General features: G+C 45.7%; 1 protein-coding gene across 1 annotated transcript in view; it reads right to left on the bottom strand.

Moving 5' to 3' along the window:
• LOC136648436 (complement factor H-like) overlaps positions 1–625 on the bottom strand; it is a 45,570-nt gene extending 44,945 nt beyond the window's left edge. The window contains exon 1 of the mRNA XM_066624547.1: positions 599–625. The gene's annotated coding sequence lies outside the window, so the exon portion shown is untranslated. The remainder of the gene's footprint in view (positions 1–598) is intronic.
• Between the last annotated feature and the right edge of the window lie 9,223 nt (positions 626–9,848).

A 9,848-nucleotide genomic window follows, 5' to 3' on the forward strand; every position in this document is an offset into this window, starting at 1 on the left:
TGGTGGCTGACCAGAGCGCACTGGATACTGTGGTAGCTGTTTTTGGCGCTACGGCAGCTCCGTGCTCTGGGCAGATCAGAATTGGGCTGTAAGCCTATCAACACATTGGCAGCCTTTTTTCACAAGCAAATATACAAACTTTTGCACAGGGCTGCATTTATGATGCCCACTCCAGATATGCAGAAAATCTGTGGACTGAGCACAAGATCCAAAACTGCTGCAAGAAGGGAACCAGCACAGGGCACTTCAGACTCCCTCCTAAAACAAGCCAGCCAGAGAAAGAGATAGGAGGAAAGGGGGCTGCGGTGGCCAGATGCACATCCCTGCAGCTGCTACAACTAGCAGAAAATTTTGGTGGCAACAACAACAAACCCTTTCTGGGCAGAGTGCTTTTGGCTCTGCTTGCTGCAGGATCTGTTCTTCTAAGGGCTGCCACTCCAAAGGCCTCTGAACTGACAAAAACTTAATGGAGGAAAACACAATGCCCAGCTGAATCTTCTCTCTGTCCTACAAATCTGCTGCAATCAACTGTTTCTGCCCTGAATACTTCCGTATCAGTTTTCGCAGTCAAAGTCGGCTTTTTCCCTTTATCACTTACCACCTTGGGAAGCACAGCATGTCCACAGGAGACAGGAAACCAAGCAGACCAGCCAGTGCTTCATGGCCCTTCAGGCAGTAACGGTGGTTCTGTGGCACAGTCTCTCCACTTCTGGCTTGGGAAGATTATAATGACAGGACTGGCACTCCTGTGTCTCCTCCCCCTGTGCCTTGGTGTTTTGCTGCTCTTGCGTGAGGTATCCAGGCCAAAGAGGAGGAGCAGTTCCAGGAATGAAGCACGTGAACCTTCCAGCACAGCAAGAAGTGTTTGCCCTTCTGTGGGTTTTGTGTCGCAACTCTGGCAGCTAAAATTGAAGCCAAAGCCCAGCCTTGGATACTGAGTAAGGGAGCAATCATATGCATGTCTACTCAGAAGTAAGTTCAATTGAGTTCAATGGAGCTTACTCTCAGGAAAGTCTGTATAGGATTGCAGCCAAGCAGCCCAATCCTGAGCTGCCCGGAATGCGGGACTGGTGCAGCACCAAAAATGGTTGCCGCGGCATTGTGCACACCCTGGGCAGCCACTGCTGCTTTCTCGGAAGAAGGTGACTTTCATCCCCTTTCCCCCGAGTAAGGGAAGTAGCCCTGCAATGGGGCTACTCGATTCTGAGGCAGCTCTGCTGCAGAATCAGAGAGTCGCCCTTCTCCACCTCCTCCCACCCCAGAATGCCTCTCCCGCCTAGCCCCACACCCCCACTTACCTCTCTGCCATCCAGCAGTCTGGGCAACTCCAGGCGACGGTATGCGGGCCCAGCATTGGAGCTGGCCCACCGCATGCTTGTGCTGGGCTAACTCTGGCACTGGGTCCATGGTAAGGGGTCCAACAGTGCATATCAGCAGTGAACTAGTCACCAGCGCTTTAGCTGTACATTTGACAGCAGTTCAACCTGCAGTTATTCTGAGGTGATCGAGTACAGAGGCACAAACTGAAAAATGTGATCTGCTGATTTTTATAAATCAAACCTTTGTTAAAGGGATTGAACCAGATCCTGTTTAGCCTTCTGCTTCTAAGAACATCTGAATGGGCAGAAATCAGCAGATCAGGCTTTTCACAGCATTACTCCAAGTTGGGCACAGTTCCATATATTCACAGGATACATGGTCTGAAAGAGGGCCATGCCTGCCAACCACACCCCCAACTCCTGCAAGTTCATCTGAATGTGAGAAAGGGACTTTTCCTGAATTTAGCAACACGTGCATGGGGGCTTCCATGTGATTTGGAATCGGACTCATCTGAGAGTGTGGCAGAGAGTGTGGCAGATAAATTTTAACAGAGGAACTTTTTCCCTAAGTTAGGTTGGATCACTGAAAGTAGAGCACCTCAGAGGCCTTTTTCATGTTTTTTTCTCCCTTGCTCTCTAAATGTGACATGTCATGATCTGATAAACACAGGGGAAATGCTCAGCTCACTATCTATACAGGATCCTGCTTTAGTGCAAAAGTTACCCACCTGTGGCCAGGTGTGTTCAAAGATGGCTTGCTCCTCCTCTTTTTTTTTTCCTGGGTAGTCCCATGATGTGCTGATGTGCACCATGCACTGGCTCTCTTCATGGTGAAGACAAAGAAGCAAAACAGAACTACAGATGAGAAAGGACTATATGCCATTCAAAATTTTCGCATATCTATTGCATATTGCAAAATTTATATTGGTGATTATAGTGAGAAATCCAGCCCGATTTAGAGTACACATATGAGCAGGTTATAGAAATTTAATCCCACTAATCTTGCATCAAACAGAACAAGGATAGGGAATATCATGCCTAAAATTAATTGCAATCAGAAAAATATGACAATACTTTGGAGCATTAGACCCATCATGAAGGAGTTGAATGGTATTCATTGTACATGTCACTTTCTTGCTTCTTTGCTGGTTTGATTTGATCTGTTCACTTGTTTCAACAATACCCTGTTGGAATGAAACAACTTTGGTTCATCAGATGCATCACCCATCCAAACTCTAGTTGGCTGGGTTAAGAGAAGCTTTGCCATTCATTTGCTTCTTAGAAAATGCCATGACCAGCCACCTCTTGCTTGCTTAGCACATTTGAACATGTAGAAAATAGCTCTATCCTGAGAGCTTCTTGACTTGAGGTAAACAGAACTGTAAGTGCTTAGCTGTCCTCACCAACTCCATGACTAGATTCAGTCAAGGAATATGTTAATTAAGGTAGTGGCCTCTGGAACAAATCAGCAGTGGTTCCTGCACTCTGGACAGGGTACAAAGCAAGAGATGCACCATCTCCAGGCTGGGGATGAGCCATCAAGGGCCATCAAGGTACAAAAGCAAAGTCCTTGATGAAGAAAAGGTCCCTTGCTTTCCAGTGCAGATTTGGGGTTTAAAAAGCTAGGACACAGTTCTTCAGTTCTCCAGTTCTTCTTTCTCCGTTGATCCCTCTGTGCCAATCTCATTTGTTCAATTACCCCCACTCTTTCCACTACCCAAGAACCAATGTGCCTGCCAGCACCCCAGTGCTCCTCCTTGCCAGCCTTTCTCCCTTCTTCTGTTTCTCCTCCCTGAGCACCCCTGAAAATCCACTGCTCCAGCTTCCACAGAGCAGCCAGTCTTCTGGGAGCTGCCCCACAATGCACCCCTTCCCCAAGAAAGTAGCCTAAGCTCCCTTACCGTGATCCCCCTCCTTGGAACTAGCCACAGCTACAGTCTAGGCCAGGGGTGTCCAAAGTTTTTGGCAGGAGGACCATATCATCTCTCTGACACTGTGTCAGGGGCCAGGGGGAAAAAAGAATTAATTTACATTTAAAATTTGAATAAATTTACATAAGTTTACATAAATGAATATATTAAAGATGAACTTATATGAATGAATGAAGGTCTTGCAATAGCTCAAGACCTATAAAAGGCCTTGCACAAAGCAAGACTGGCCTTTCCTTTGCTGCTGCTACTGCATCACAGACATGAAACAACAAGCAGTGGAGGGAGCCCTCATCCCACAGCTCATGCGAGAGGTCAAACAGTCACCCTCACACTGAGAGCAGTTGCATCGGGCCAGTGTGGGCTCCAACAAATCTCCAGAGGGCCAGAGGCTCATTGGAGACTGGAGGCTACCTGAGGGCCGCATTGAGAGGCCTCGAGGGCTGCAAGCGGCCCCAGGACTGGGGTTTGGGCACCCGTGGTCTAGCCCGCCAGTTTCCATGTAAACGCTTCTCGGCCTTTCTTCCTGCCACTGCAGCTTAAGTTGGCCACTTGCATGATCTCTGTAACACTTTTGAGCACATAGTAGCACATAGTAGCAGATATAGATATGTAAACACTGACCCACAAATCTACCTTTCTCTTCTGTGCCTCCTGTGGAGTCAACCTGATGACACGCTTGGTGCCTCTATCTTTTCTTCCTTAGCAAGAGTGCTCTCTGTGTGCATATTCCTGAAACTAGGACTTGTGCTCCTGTTTTAAACTGTTTAAGGAGAGGCATGAGGATTAACCCCAGGTCTCCAGCATATAATTTTCTATGATCAAATCACTGAGAACTCAGAGTAGAAGATCCTGCTTTCCACTGATCTGCTCTGAGGCTTGGGGCATTGTTTAGGAGCAACCAGGCAGTGAGAGAAAGACAAGCCCTCCTTGCAAATGAGTCACGTGATTTCACGGGCTGCCAAGGGGCTTGCTCCTTACCTGCGACCCTTACCTCTGGTTCAAGCTACAGAGAACTGAAACTCTGCTGCTGTCTTTTATTGCAGCTGAACCTTGGAATTCTTCCTGCTCGTTCCCTCCTCTTCCTCTTCCCCTCTTCTTCTCTCTCTGCAAAACCTCCAGCCCCTATTCCCTCAGTGTGACCAGCAGGCATTTTTTTTAATAACATGAGCAACATGCACATACAAGGAAAAAAACAATCATCTGTGGGAATCCAATGGATTGGTCAGTGCCACGTCTGTGCAGTTTGATGGTGAAAGAGTGCTCAAAAACCCAAAACAAGGGGTTTGAACTGGGATTTGATATACTGACACAATTACCCTTAAACTATGCAGGGGGAATCTTACGGCTAAAATGCACACAGAATGGAACCCCAGAGAAAGTAGACTGAAGTAGGAAAAAGGAGGAGAGGGCAGGAGAGAGGGACTCCTTAGCAAGTGGTTCTCAAACCTTTTAGCACCGGGACCCACTTTTTAGAATGACAATCTGTTGAAACCCACCAGAAGTGATGCCGTTAACCTAGAAGTATTGTCATGGCCAGAAATGACATCATCAAGCTTTTTAACACACCGTATGACAAAATCAAATCAATCATTAATTAATGAAGTAAATTAAAAGTTTATGCATCTGTTAAAAAAATTATTTAAAGAAGAACTCTCCGAATCCTCCCAAGCAGTTACTGATCTGTTTTAAAAAAACAAAACACTTTGGATGCTGTTCTTCTCTGAAATAGTTCAGCAATGTGGTTTAGCACTGAGCCATCTCGTGGTTTTTAGCCCCCATTTCCCACAACCTGCCCTTATATAAACTTTGGGGCTGCTTAGCCCCTCCTCATTTCAGATGGCCCTTCCTGCACTTTCTGAAGTTAAATTGTTTTGGAGGGAAACCTGTGGTTTGAATTATATCCAACTTTACACAAATAGAAAAAGAAACAGTCTCGCTTCTGCTCATGACAACGTCTTAATACCTTTCCTTCATTTTTCAACATCAGAAGTGTTGTTTTTATGCCAGTTTCTTGAATTTTCTTATGACACATTGCTAGATAGGTTTACAGGGATATGTGGACCACGCACATTTATTGTCATCATGGATGGCACCACCTAATATTTGGCTCACTATGTCATTGTAGATGGTAGGGGAAGGTGTGGCCACCCTCCTCCTATTGAAAATGGAGATATTCTGGGTCTGCCAATGGAAGAATATATGTCAGGTGCAACCCTGCAATACAAATGCCAACACTTCTATGTCATGAATGGATCTTCAGAAGTACGTTGTGTTGACGGTCATTGGACAGCAACATCAGTATGCACAGGTATGTGTATCTGCCATAATTTGTTCCCGAAGTTGTGTTACAACCAGGGTTGGGAACTCCTCAGATGACTCACTTGAGTCGCAAAAATGCGTGATTTGGGTGACTCGGCAACTCGTGAGGCGTGCGTGTGGAAGACTCTGAAAAAGACTCGAGGCAGGGCCCCCCTGACTTGGCACTCATTCCCACATGTGCTGACTTGAGTCTAGCTCTGTCTGCTAGCCTGCTTACTGCTTTTGCCATGTGGAAAACCTCGTGGGGCAAGCATCCCAATGGTGAGCAGCAGGGAGTTCCAGCCGGGAGGCAGGAAAGGGTTAATGAATTGGGCGGGAGGCGGGGGTGAGCTTTTTTCCCCCATCTCTAATAGGAAGGAACGAAGGAACAAATGATCATTGGCAAAGGATGGACATTCAGATATTTGCATTGGCTGAGGGAGAGTAGGAGGCAGAGCCCAAGGAGATTCTTGCCTTACAGTTGGCTGCAGAAACCCAGTGAGGTGGGAAAAAACTCCTTTTCCTGATTCTGCTTTCCAATTTTGTGGCTTCTTGGCTCTGTTGTTACTTGGTGGCGCAAGCCTCATTGAATGACCAGCTGCAGTGGGACTACTTCTTAGAGCCGCAAGGTTTGGGTCATGCTGGTAAGCCTCACAGCTCCTCGTGACCCTTCTCCCTCTTCCCGCTTCTCTCCTGGCTCTCTAGCACTCCCTGCCACCCTTCCCACCCTGTTTACAGTTGGGGGGGATGACAATGGGGGTGTGTTTAAAGAGAAATTCAACACACACACAGAGCCTGGCAGCAGCCCCGTTATTTCCGTAGCGGACTTTTTAAAGGGGACTCGACTCAAGTCCATTCGAGTTACTTAAGGCACAGCGTCACTATGACTCGGAGACTCAGAAAGTGTCCCTCTTTTTTGACTCTTATGACTCTTTTTCAAGTCGAGTCATGGGGGGTGGTGACTCAGTGGCTCGACGAGTCAAGCCCCACTGGGTTTTCCCAACACTGAGTAAATTCTTTACTTTCAAATAATCTCTCAAGGATCAAATGACTTGTTTCATTCTGCAGAGGCCTGCACAGTCACTGAAGAAGATATGGATCAAGCTGTTCCTAGATGAGAGGACCTGCCCTCTAAATCCCTGACTGTGGAGATTTCTCAGCTGCCTTTGGTGAGGGACTGTTTAAAACGTCTTCAACTAGCATGCCATTTTGCCAGGCCACAGAGATATTTTTCATTGCTGTTCGTGCAAGAAAACAATTGAAAGTGATTCATTTTTCATAACTGTAGACATTTTCAAAACTGGCAAATATCCTGACGAATTACAGAATTGCATCCTTTATTGCATAAACTATTGTAACCCTTTTCTGGGTTTGGGCATGTATCAATAAATGTTAGAAATTACTGTGTAACTGGGCTTGTCTTTGACATCTTCACCTGGTAAATGTCATTCTTTCCTTGCAACTGATGGATATGAGCATCAGAATGTAAGGATTTATCAATGGCTTTCAGTTAGTGTTGAGTTTTCCCTGCATAGTTTATTTTGGAAATCTATAATAACCTCCCAAGTTTAAAGTCATTCTTTACCAGTAAATGATTGATATTTATTTATTTATTTATTTAAAAGATTTGTACCCCGCCTTTCCTCTGCCAAAGCAGATGCCCAAAACAGCTTATAATTTCAAACTTTAAATAAACACCACAATATACAATAAGACAATAAATGAAAATCATCATCACCATTGGCATCCTTCAGTCTCGGAAGACTATGGTATTGCACTCTGAATGGTGGTTCCTCTCCAGTGCGCGAAGCCTGGGTAAAGTAGATATGGAGGATAGACTGTTACCCATGCAGCAAATCCCCCCTCTCCATGTCGCTGAAATGGTCCAATGGAAAGGCAGAAGCCCATATGGTTGGTTCCAGCGGCGTCACAGGAGTTGCCAGAATGTGACTGTGTTCAGCCATGAACTGCCTCAGGGACTCCAGCTCCAGATTTTGCCTCGAGGTTGACTCCTGAAGCCTTTTCCATAACTGGATGTAGCCACAAGGCAGTGGAGGTTTGGGATCAGAGTTTTCCTTCTCTCAGATGAACTGCCTTCACAGGCCAACGAGTCCCATCTACCCGGTGGCTGTTTAGTTGCTTCTTACGACAAGTACAGCCAAACTGAGGGCCTATTCTTGTCCCCCAGCCCCCAGGGGTTAAATGAAAATAAGGTCATACAAAGGCACAGGTGGTTGACAGATGACACTACACACACAAGACTAAACAGAAATGTTTTGAGCCCTTGCCAAAAGCCATGAGGGAGAGCAGAGTTCTTAGTTTCCTGGTAGTGAATTCCATAGTTGTGGCCCCACTACAGAGAAGGCTTGTCCCCATCCCTCTAACCTGGGATAAAGGCGGCACTTGAAGGAGTGCCCCCTCTGATGACCTAAGAGATTGGACCGTAGAGATAGGATTTTAGCATTGGCCTCTAACCTACCCACGCTTTCAAGTGAAGACTTGCCAAATTCATTCCCTTGTCTCAACTCTTACTGCCACTTTACAGCAGCTGTATGATTTGGGGGCCATTTTGACATCTACAGCCCCCCCACCACTGTCATCTACTGGGTAAAGGAAACTCTATGGGTAAGGAGAACTTGGATAAGGGGAAGAGCATACCTGTTCCTCTTACCCCTGGGATGTTCCCCTTGCTCAAGCATACCTGATGTAAACAGTGCTTCCCCATGGGGTCTTCTCATGGGTGAGGGGGCACCCCATGATGGAATGTTATTTACATCAGGTATTCTCTTGGGTAAGGAGAACACCCCATGGGGGAGTGCTATTTCTACTGGGTATGCTGTTGGGTAGGGTGGACACCCCATGGGGGAGTACTATTTCCATCAGGTAGGCTCTTGGGTAGGGGGGGCACCCCATGTGTAAGAGGAACTTTTCTTAGATAAGGGGAACACCCCATAGGGGAGCACTCTTTACATTGGAGGGAGTGCTTTCTACATCACTGCTATTTAAATCAGGTATGCTTTTGAGTAAGGGGCACACTCAAAGGGCAAGTTTCTGTTACCTATGGGGTATTCCCTTACCTATGGGAAACCACACCTCAGCAATGTGGCAGTCTGCATCTGTTGAATTAGGTTGTATAGTTATGCTAAGTTTTGCTGAGTTGTGAAGCTTCATACTAGTACTTGTGCTATGGATCAAAAGTATCTAGACAATAGTTCAGAAACTCTGGGATGCGAACTTACACTCAGATTATTTTACTGTATATTTCACAGACGTATATTTCGCATATGTTGCAGTATGTATACAACCATCTTTTTGGCCAGGATTTTAGTCTTCAAAAGCGTTGAATGTCTAATATTATCAAGTTTTTTTGTTTTGTTTTTGTTTTTTGTTTTTCTGCAAATGTATTGGATTACACATAGCTGAACACAGCAGATCTATGCATGGATATTTTGGATCCACAAGCATATTTCATGAGGTGAATTTACTTCTTGTGGGTCACCCGGAAGTTATTTCATGCTCTGCAGCATGCAGCAGCCACCATCATTTAGGAACTGCCAATTGACTAACATGCTGTACACTCTGCTGATGTTAACCATGGAGCATCCAGTAATGCTTTTCTTACCTTTATACCAAAGACCCTCACAATCAGGTTAGTTGCCAACCACGTGGCCTCCATAAGGGCACAATGGGATGGAAGAGGAAACCGGCAAAGAGTTTGTGCTGCATAATTTTGATGGAAATATTAAAATCCCAGGAAAACTCTCAGCAGACCATTCCTCTTCCATGCCACCGTGCTTGCAAATTTGAACTGTATTGATCTCAATATTGATACTGTTTTGTAAATGTGACTCCCATCTCTCCACTGCCACCTAGTGGGACTTGTGCTTATTTTCTGAATTGCATTGAATGACATTTGCAGAGCCATGAATGAAGAACCCATAAAGAATCAGTAAGCTTGTCACTGTTAGCATTATTTATTTTTAGCCATTGGGGGATAGTTTTGCTAGTCCTGAACCAAAGGTAACGGTGTGCTATGCAATACACATGGAATGGGGAAACATCCTTTCTTTGGGTGGGGGAATAGCTATGCTCTGTGTATCAGGGAGGGGAAGAAGGAAAGATGGTATCCTGTGTACTTCAACCTATGAAAAAAGGAATGCGCAGCCAACAGAGGGACCATGCACTGGAGGTTGACTAGATTCAAGGCAAGGTATGACGTTGACAGTTTCAGCTTGGGAGAACATCGTGCTATCATTTTAAGGCAAACGCTGAAGTCTGAGGTCCTAGCAATATTAAACAC

This window comes from Tiliqua scincoides, chromosome 4 (genome assembly GCF_035046505.1).
Source record: "Tiliqua scincoides isolate rTilSci1 chromosome 4, rTilSci1.hap2, whole genome shotgun sequence".
NCBI lineage: Eukaryota > Metazoa > Chordata > Lepidosauria > Squamata > Scincidae > Tiliqua > Tiliqua scincoides.